Source organism: Musca domestica, unplaced genomic scaffold (genome assembly GCF_030504385.1).
Source record: "Musca domestica strain aabys unplaced genomic scaffold, Musca_domestica.polishedcontigs.V.1.1 1, whole genome shotgun sequence".
Taxonomy (NCBI): Eukaryota; Metazoa; Arthropoda; class Insecta; order Diptera; family Muscidae; genus Musca; species Musca domestica.
The window spans coordinates 35384597-35395350 of NW_026712114.1; positions in this window are offsets into that span (position 1 = coordinate 35384597).

The window sequence follows — 10754 nt, forward strand, 5'->3', positions numbered from 1 at the left end:
GGTAATGGGTGTAAAAAAGCAATTATCTTTGACTATTTTGAAATCATTCCGCCCTCAATTATGAGGTGGACAAAACTAAATACCACGCAGCACGGTATTCTTAACATTGGAAATTCAATACCAAAAATTTAGCTGAGTTTTCACATGGGGCTATTATAGAAGTTCTATATCATACAGGTTTTTAACACTCAATTATAGCCTTAGGCTGAAAAATAAGATCAGGCTATTCAAAATATCTAAAACCGACGGTAGATTATTATCTATTATAATTTTTCCCATGAATGTTTATTTCTATTTAGAAATTACTATGGAGTTATTTTACTTATAATAAAAATTGTGCCGCTTTCATAATTCTATAATGCTTAAAAAAATATACATTATAGACTAAAAGTAGGGGCCGCAACGCGGACCGGGCCAGCTAGTGTTTTATATTGCATACTTTTTTCATGTTGACTTACTTCTTTCGAATGTACATTTGTAGTGATTTTTACTTTTTGAATTCTAATGTGATGCGTAGTATTCTTTGGGTGTTATAAAGCGGCAACGGACAAAACTGATATTTATAGATTTTATGTATTTATTGGATAAGTGGAACTAAATGAATAATAAATTGAATTGAGTCGATTTTTTTGATAACGGAAATTGCAGATGGGTTACATTAAAGTGTTGTACCGAATGACGTGATGTCAAAAGTCGAAATAATTTAACTCGCGTCACACCAAAGTTAAAAGATATTTAATATTTTAAAATCCCTAAAATATCACGAAATAGAGAGACTATCTCATTGCAAAAGTTCTACAGTCGGGAAAAAATCAAGAAACAAATTTTAATGGAATCGAATTTAAAAATTATAGCCCATTTTATTGGCAAAGGTCCTTTAATATTTTCTTTAAAAAAATTCACTAACAAGTTGAAAATTTTTTCTTTTTCAATTTGTTTTTTTTTGTCAATTTTATGCAATGTACCTTTTTAATTTGACTTATCATATTGAATTTAAACTTTTTTTGGTAAACAAAATAAAGAATGATTTTTACCATACATAAACATTTAAAAATTTGTTACTTTTATACTTATGAACAATTCACACCATTACAGAATGATCTCTTGGCAGAAAAGGATAAAATCCAAAACTAAATAAATTGGGTAAAAATATGCCAATAAAAATGATAATAAATAATATTTTTGCCACCCCTATATTTTTCAAAAATTTTTGTCATTTTTGACAAGCTATTTTTCGCATTTATTATTCGATTGAGATGAAATTGTCCAAATAACATTTGTATGGCTGAAGGAAGAACCCTATTGAAATTTGTAAAAATCGGCATAATTAAGATATAGCTCGCATATATATCTACGACCGATTTCAGGTTTATTGTGGCCCAAATTGCTAATATTAGTCCAAATGGAGTGAATTTTGGCATTTCCGACCGAATTTAGTATAGAAATGAGTACTTTAAATTTGATAAAAAACGGTTCATCTGATTTGGTGTTTAAGTCCCTCAAATTCGTAAAATGCACTTTATAAGAATAATATTTGGTATCAGATATCAGATACAGCCAAGAAAAAGCTGTTTTCAATTTTATAAAAATCGGTTCGGATTTGGATATAGCTCCCATACATATCATTATCCGATTTCAGGTTTATTGTGCACCAAATGGCTAATAATAGCCCAAATGGAATGAATTTTCAACCGAGTTGAGCACAGAAGCAAGAATTTTAAATTTGTTCCTATCTATATGTTTTATCCGATTTGGTGTTTAAATCTCCAACTTTCGGAATATCCACTCTACAATAATGATATTTTGTACCAGATATCTCATAGAGCTCAGAAATTGCAATATAAACCTTTCTTTTACAAGAGTTCTACTAAATATGCATAGTGGTGTAGGGTATCATATATTCGACACTGCCCGACTTTTGAGCTTTCCTTACTGGATTTTTTGTGTGTGTTTGAATTTTGAATGAAAGATGATGAAAATGAAATTAGTGTACAATGCGATGTTAAATGAGTATCTTTTTTGACTAGAATCGACATCTAACTTTCCAACCCCAGGACCTATATCTATACATTCAAACAAAAACATGGCCGACACAGTTCATATCAAAACTTCAAATTCATTCGAATTGCAATCAGTGAAATACTGATTAGAAAGAGGTATTGCATTATGAGGACTATACGAAATAGTAATGCCAATTAAAAAACAAGTAAAAAAACGTTAAGGGCCGAACTTTTAATACCCATTATGACACATAAATACCAATTTTTAGACATATTCAGGGAAAATGTGGCAAAAATCATCAAAATGTCGAATAACGGGAGGTACCGTTATATGGGGACTATACCAAATCGTGGACTTATACATGCAATGTTGGGCCACCGGAGCTAGAACCCATTATGAACTACAAATACCAAGTTTTAGACAAATCCGTGAAAAAATGTGGCAAAAATCATCAAAATACCGAATATCGGGAGGTACTGTTATATGTTGGCTACACCAAAGCGTGGACCTATACATACAGTGTTTCGCCACACGAACTAGGACCTATTTTGACCCACAAATACCAATTTTCAGACAAATCTGTGAAAAAATGTGGCAAAAATCATTAAAATACCCAATATTGGGGGTTACCGTTACATAAGGACTATACCAAAACGTGGAACGACATATCTCATTTGCAATACCAACCATCCTAGTTAAGTTCGGCCGGGCCGTTTACCCTTAGAACCCATTATGACCCATAAATATCAATTCTTAGACATATTCATGGGAAAATTTGACAAAAATCATCATCAGGTCTGTTAGTACCTTTGGAGTAAACAAAAACTACCTTTTTTATTAAAAATGGACAACTACCAACTGTAGGGAATAGATTTTGCGATTTTTTTGCAAACTCATTTAGCACTCTGATGATACCGGCTTTATTTGTTATGGGGTATGGACTACGAAGTAGAAACTGGTTTCATGTTCTTGTATGGCTTGTTGCTTGCTGTTTGTTTGTTAGTTGGGCGTGTGTGTTTTTCTTACCACAGATTTCTTTTTGCACGAAATTTCAAATTCTATTCAAGCATTGTCTTGGTAAGTTGGTTGGTATGGTCTAAACCAGTTGTATGTACATATGTCCGTCTAGAATGTTTTGCTATTTAAGGTTAATGACTTTGAACGTGATATGCAATTATGCTGCATGTGTCAATTAAATAATTCTACCAGTTACGTTTGATAAATGCCATGTTTGATCGCTGTGTTCTAATCAATGGAAAAATATTTCGCGATGACATAATGACTAAGCGAAAACTTCTTGAACAATATCAACACATTGATATTTTAAGTTAAGTGAAATTTTTATTAGAAGGAAAAAGAAGTGATTGTTGTATTTTTTGTCATAGATTTCAGAATATTCAATGTATTTATACAATATTTTTGAATGTAATTTATTTAATTTTTGAGTAACCTTAACTATTTTATCACCAATTCCATACTTAGAATGTGTCCTCATCGTTACCTATAATTTTTTACACATTTGAGGTATTGACCAAATCTTCCAACAGACCTTTGTTTAATTTGGCGTATTTTGTCAAGGCATAGAATTCTTGGCCGAACATTAAAAACATTGGCTAACATTTTGTTATTTTCCCACATAATATGTTGCCCTATTTTTAGTTTAGTTAGTTTTTCGAAAGAATTAACGGATATTTTGCATTGAAGCATATCAATAGTCCACACATGTCATTTATTGTAAAATTAGCTTAGTATAATTTCGAATTATAATAATGATTAATACATCAAACCACAAACTCAAACATTATTTAAAAAGTGCAAATAGACACAAAAGTACACTAACCAAGTTCACAGTCTCTAACAATAACTGAAGTAGGAAAACGAACATTTAACCCAATTTTTATTCAAAATAAAATGAAAAATTGAAAGAATAAACAACTGATTCAAAACGAACACACAAACTCGAGTGCAATGAACTCAAATCGTGTCTTCTGTTTTGTCTTTTAAATGCCGGTAGCACAACAATTTAAAAGCTTTTGTCGTCATTACCTTCTGCGTTGACTAACAGCAAATGAAAACAAAAAAATGAACGAATCCGCCACACGAACTAATTCATGAAATTTTAGCAAGAACTAAAAGCAAGTAAATCCAGTTTGTGTTCGATTAAAAATGCAATACTAACACTAGGAGTGTACATTTTAATTAAAAATACAATATATTGAGATAATTATTATTAAGAATTGAAGAAAAATTTTATGCATTTTGCATAATTGGCCAGTATAATTAAAATGAATTTTCATTTGTAGAGTCATACATTAAAAACCTTATTGTAGTTGTCAAAAAACCAAGTTACCTAATGTTAAAAAATATATATTTCGAGCCACCAGATTTTTCCACTCAATCCCAAATAAGAATAGACAATATTCAGCGAGTTAAAATCAATGTTTTAATTTTATAGCTTAAAAATAGCAAATTGCATCTAAACATTTTGAATTTTCTGAAATTGAACTTAAATTTCACCATTCTTATAATCAAATGCTTTATAACACTCTGCAATACAAAAAATAATTATAATTTATTACACAATTAAGAATTCTCGGAATCTCCGCATTTTAGATACACAGTGCTTCGGCAATATTGAATATAAATATTATATATAATAATATATATAATATTGAATATTGAATAATTTAAAAACTCATTTTAGGTAAAAATTTAATTTTTGTAAATTTGCCCAAAAATCTCCAACAATGCATCATATTAGAAGTATGACGTCAAAAACATAAATACTTTTCATCAAGGAAAAATAATCCATATTTCCACTATATATCAACAAAATTTTGTCATCAATGTTCCCAAAAAATAAAGACCGAAAACATTCTCTAATTTTTTGGAGCAATTTTTTTTTGACTTTTTTCGATTTGACGCCTTAAAAAACCTAAACTTTTGTCTTTGGAGGAAGATGTCAAAAGGAAAAAATATTTTTTATCTGTATGTGCATCGGTTTTTATGAAAATTATATTCAAACTTAAGAGGGTGAGATGAAAAAACTGCAACAAAATTCAGACATTTCATTTCTCCACTCCACTCGTCCGACAGCTGGTAGAATTATTCTAGTGACAGCTCATCATTGTTTACAAGCGTACAAAAGCATTTTGGTGAGAATTTTCCAAAAAAAAAAAGTTTTTCGTAATGAAATTTAAGCGTGATGGTGTGACTTCTTTACATTTGGCTAGAAAACCACAAGTGGCTATCGTTAGAGCACTTCAGCATTTAAATGTGAATAAATCGTTTGTGTCTCGTACCATTGCTCGTTACCGTGATACTGGTAGCGTAGCCCGACGTCAAGGAAAAAGTAAAGTTCGAAAAGTAAAGAAGCGACTTGATCGAAACCCGCGTTGCATTGGCCGAAAATTGGCTCGTGAGCTGAACATATCGCAATATCCCGTTCGGCAAATAATGAAAAATGAGCTCGGGGTAAGGCCATTGAAATTTCAAAAAGTGCAAAAACTTACACCGCAACGGAAAGAAAATAGACTCCAAAGAGCTAAAGAGTTGCTTCGCTTGGCCGAAAGTGGTGAACTGTCGAATTTGGTTTTCTCCGATGAGAAAACATTCTTTGTCCAGCAGTTTGTAAACAATCAAAATGATCGTGTTTACTTGCCAAAGAGGTCAGCTGAAAATATGTACCTTCGGTTGGCCACAAGAACTCAAGCGCCGGCCATGGTGATGGTTTGGGCCTCCATAACACCCGATGGTCCCTCTCCGCTCGTATGCCGAATATAAAAAAAAAATAAGTGCCGAATATTATAGCGAAAATATTCTGGAGGGTGTATTAAAGCCTTGGGCCCGCAAACAGACCTTGAACACTCCAACAGGACTCAGCACGATCGCACTCAGCATGCGCCACCCAAGAGGTTCCTCACTTAATTTCCAGCGCTCAATGGCCACCAAAATCTCCGGATCCCAATCCATTGGACTATTGTGTCTGTAGTTTTTTTGGAAAGCAATGTTGGAACTAAAAAATACCAAAGTGTCGATCAACTCAAGCAAGCGCTTCGCCGGGAATGGACCAAAAGACCGCAGAGCAACATTCGGGCAACGTGTGACGGTTTCATTGGCCGTTTGAAGGCCATAATTCGTGTCAAAAGTGACTAAATCGAACAAATCTAAACGTATTCTAAAATTTGATGCATTTTTTGCTTTCATTTAATAAAATTAAAAAAAAATAAAAAATATGACTTTGACGTTTGACTTTGTTGTAGTTTTTTATCTCACCCTGTATATAGGGATGGGTTTGAAGGGTTTCCGCACAATTTCCATCCGATAATTTGTCCTATAAAAATGTTTAATGTCATTTTTGAATGTCCTAGCGGCATTTTCTGAAATGGTATATCCGAAACACATAACCGACAGCTTTCAAAATAGCTCAGGGGCTTGCCATTTGAAATTGTTATTTTTTATGCCCTACAATACCATGTACGGCTTGATTGGTTTAGATCATCCATCCAGATTAGATCCATTCCTTTGGTACCTATCACTCAAAGATTTTATATTATCATAACTCCGAAATTATTCCGATTTTCTTTCAACTTCATGTATTGAATTTTTATACCCTTCATAGTATGAGGGTTATATTAAATTTCTCAGTCAGTTTATAAGGCCTCGAAATATACATTTAAGATCCCACAAAATATATTTATTCTAGATCAGCATAAAATTCTATTTCGATCTAGCAATGTTCGTCCGTCTGTCCTTCTATCCACCTGTTCGTCTGTAAAAAGTAGCTTGATAAAATTTTACTCAAATGTATATTATGTATGCAGGACTTTAGAAATTGAAAATGGTTCATGCACGTCCACGTTTTGGTATAGTCCCCATATAATGGTACCTCCCTATTTCGGTATTTTGGTTATTTAAGTAGTTTAGTTTAAGTTCTTAATGTATACTACAGCCTGTGACAGAAAATTGTCTGAGCATGTCCACGTCTTCGTATAGCCCCCATATAACGGTACCTCCCGATATTCGGTATTTTGATGATTTTAGCGACATTATTCACCGGCAATCAAGTTTCGCAAGTTTCGCAATTGACTATTGTAATGGCATATGACAAAAATTAGCTATGCACTTCCAGGATATACTTTTTGTCGGCAATTGTTACATGGTTTTTAGTGCAAATTTGGATTAAACAGATTATCTACTTCTCCCCCTAAAACGAGTCTCAATTATAAAATTCGAATGTTCATCTTTCATTTTCCAAACAATCTAAAGAATATGCTTTCTATTTTGATTTGCAATTCTTTATCATCATATTCACCTCGAAATCATCCTCTTCGATGAATACGAAATGTAATTAATACTAGAAACGTCCTTCAAATTAAATGGCTAAACTTAATTTGTATGTATGTTTACTTTCTGGCTAACATATTTCTCAATAAAACGAAAACTTTTCAATTGTGCCTTGGCCGGCAAACTTTTTCATAAAACTTTCTGGCGAAAACCTCAGAGAAAACTTTTGTGCCAGCAACCTTGAAGATGTCCACCTCTTCGTTAACTCCAAACAAATTACTAAAAAAAAACTAATCAAATATTTCAAAGGTGGCAGTGGTGGTGCTGGTGGTGGTACATATTTAACAATTACTGGAAATATTGTAATATGCCTTAATTGAAATAATTCCCAAACCAATAACCCAGAGTCAATTTCTTGAGAACAAAAAGCCATGCTAACGCTACAGACCAGTACGGCCGCAATAATCATAATAGCCTTCAACACCATTAAGGACAAAGTGTAGGCAAAAGTTTCCTGCTCCCAATTGCGCAATCAAATATCAAAAGCCACTTTGCAACAACAGGCATAGTGTCCCACAGACTTACAACATCCAACCATGTGCTTAGCTTTTGTTGTAATTTACCTAGGTGGAGTACCTTTGGTCGAATAACACTAATAATGGTCTGGCACAGCAGACGTCCGGAATGGTGAGTGGTACGAAAAAGACGTGCTGACTAGATGGCGGTCTGCCTCCGTCCGTCTGTCTGTCTGCTGTGATACCATTGCTGTTAGCCATTTACTGTTGGATGTCTTTCCGGTTTTTATATCTTTCGTCGAAGTTTACGTTGGTCTGAGGTTGAGAACTTTTCTTCAACAATTCACGGAAACAACTAATTTTCAAATCTTCTTGATGTTGGCCGTTGTTGCTGCTGGTGGTCTTGGCTGCTTGCTATTGTTGTTACGTCTGTGTGTTAGCTCTCCAGTTGGAGTTGTCATCCTTATGGTTTTTATTTGTTCACTGTTAAGTGAAATATACCCCAAGGTATTTTGCAAATGTCTTAAAGATGTTTTTACGTTTCGTGGTGGCGACTTCGACAGCAGTCGCTGTCTGTTTCCAGAATTAGCCATTGGCGTGTTTCCCCTCTTGGATTAAGGTAAAGCAGGATATTTGAAGTTTCAATCAATGCTATCAGATTTTGTCTCGCCAGACATTTTTCAAAATCAAAAGTTGTAGATTTGAGTTTATCAAGAAAAAAATATGTTAATACAGAACATTTTTTGTGTTTGATTTCAATAAAGTTTATTAAGGCTAGCAGAATAATTTGTTTTAGTGAGAAAAATGGAAAATAAAGGCGCCAGGATTGAAAATTGTCTTTTATGTTCAGCATCATCAGACATAACATTTTTTTCTATTATGCACTTTATAAGAAGCGGCTTTTTAAAGTCGAAAGCCCCATTAAGTGTATATTTTTATAATAAATGATTTGATTCCTAAACCGATATTGACATTTCCACTATTTACAATTATTGTAAAACTTGAATAAATAATTTACTTCTAGGACGTCCTGGGTTTAAAATTTTTTTATACATGTCCAAGGCGGAAACCATGAACCGATACTTATCAATATATATATATATATATATATATATATATATATATATATATATATATATATATATTATTTTACCCTCCACCATACATAGTATGAAAGGTATATTGAGTTCGCCATTCCGTTTGTAACTCATTGAAATATTAATTTTAGACCCAACAAAGTATATATATTCTTGATGAGCGTAAAATTCTATGATTTAGCCCTGCCCGTCTGTTGTAATGACATTACAGTCAAAACAAATTAAGATAGGAAGCTAAAATTTTGCACAGGTCTGTTCTTTATTTTTTTTTTTTTTGAGTACTTTACTCCCTTAAAAGAGAGTTGTCTACATAGGTCTGGGATATCGTAAAGCACCCATGTAACGGTACCCCCGATAATCGGTATTCTGATGATTTTGGACACATTTTGCAATGGAATTGTCTGAAATTCTACACAAGGAGTTCTTTAAAAATATTTACTCCCTGAAAGAGAATTTTCTATAGGGGTCCACGATATCTTATATCCCCCATATAACCGTACCCCCGATATTCGGTATTTTGATGATTTCAGCCACATTTTCAATGGAATTGTCTGAAAGAGAGTCTATATAGGTCTCAAAGAGAGTTGTCTATATAGGTCTCAAAGAGAGTTGTCTATATAGGTCTGGGATATCGTATAGCACCCATATAAGGGTACCTCTCGATATTCGGTATTTTGATGATTTTATCCATATTTTTCAACGGAATTGTCTGAAAATTCACACAAGCAGTTCCTTGTGAGTGCTTTATCCCTTTGAAGTATCTATATAGGTTCACGATGTCGTATAGCCCCCATACAACGGTACCTCCCGATATACGATATTTTTATGATTTTAGCGACATTTTTCAACGGAATTGTCTGAAATTCTGCACAAGGAGTACTTTACCTCCAGAAATAGATTTGTCTATATAGGTCCACAATATCGTATATCCCCCCTATATCGACACCTTCCGATATTCAATATTTTTAAGATTTTAACAGAATTTTTAACGGATTTTATTATTATTTTTAATATTTTTCTTTTTTTTTTTTTTTTTTTGAAAATTTCCTAATCCGTTCCAAATGGTGGAGGGCATTCAAAGTTTTGCTTGTTTTAATTTAGCACTTTACTTACTAAGCATTGAGAGTGAATAGGCAGACAGACTTCTTAACTGAAATCTTTTCTCACAAGAATACTCAGATTTTCAATAGTGTGTGTACATATAACTAACTACATCTTTGAGCTTAATTGTCTGTAATTTGATTGAAAACAATGCTCCATAAATTTAAACAATTTTTTCACGGTAATCGCTGATATTGGGTGGTTTTTACTTCTATTCGGTAATATGAAGAAATTGGTTCTAAGAAGCAATATTTGGTATAAAAGATGTCTCCGTCAAATTTAGTGAAAATCGATTCAAAATTGGATATGCTTCCACTATATTAGCTCGTCGGAAACTGCTATATTCTGCTCTGCCAAATGTTGATAGGTGGTATGATCTACTTCAAATAAATTATTTTGTTAAATAAGAATAGTGGTGTAGAGTATCATATAGTTTGAGATATTGAGAAAAAACCAAATGGCACAAATCGAAATTCAAAAATTGTATTTTTGACATATTTTGAAAAAATCGTTTTGTTCGGATGTTGTAAGAGATATGGAAATTTTTAACGAAAAAAATGAGCACAAACCGAATACAATTCAGCACAACTTTTTTCAAAATTCGGAAGTTCGAATTCTCTCAAATTTTTTCGACAAAATTTTTTTTTCAAATATCTAAGGCAGTTTTTCGAATTTTGAAAAAAAAATCCGGCACAATTCAGAATAACTTTCCTTTTTTTTCGAAATTTGGAAATATCAAGTCCAACGGACACAA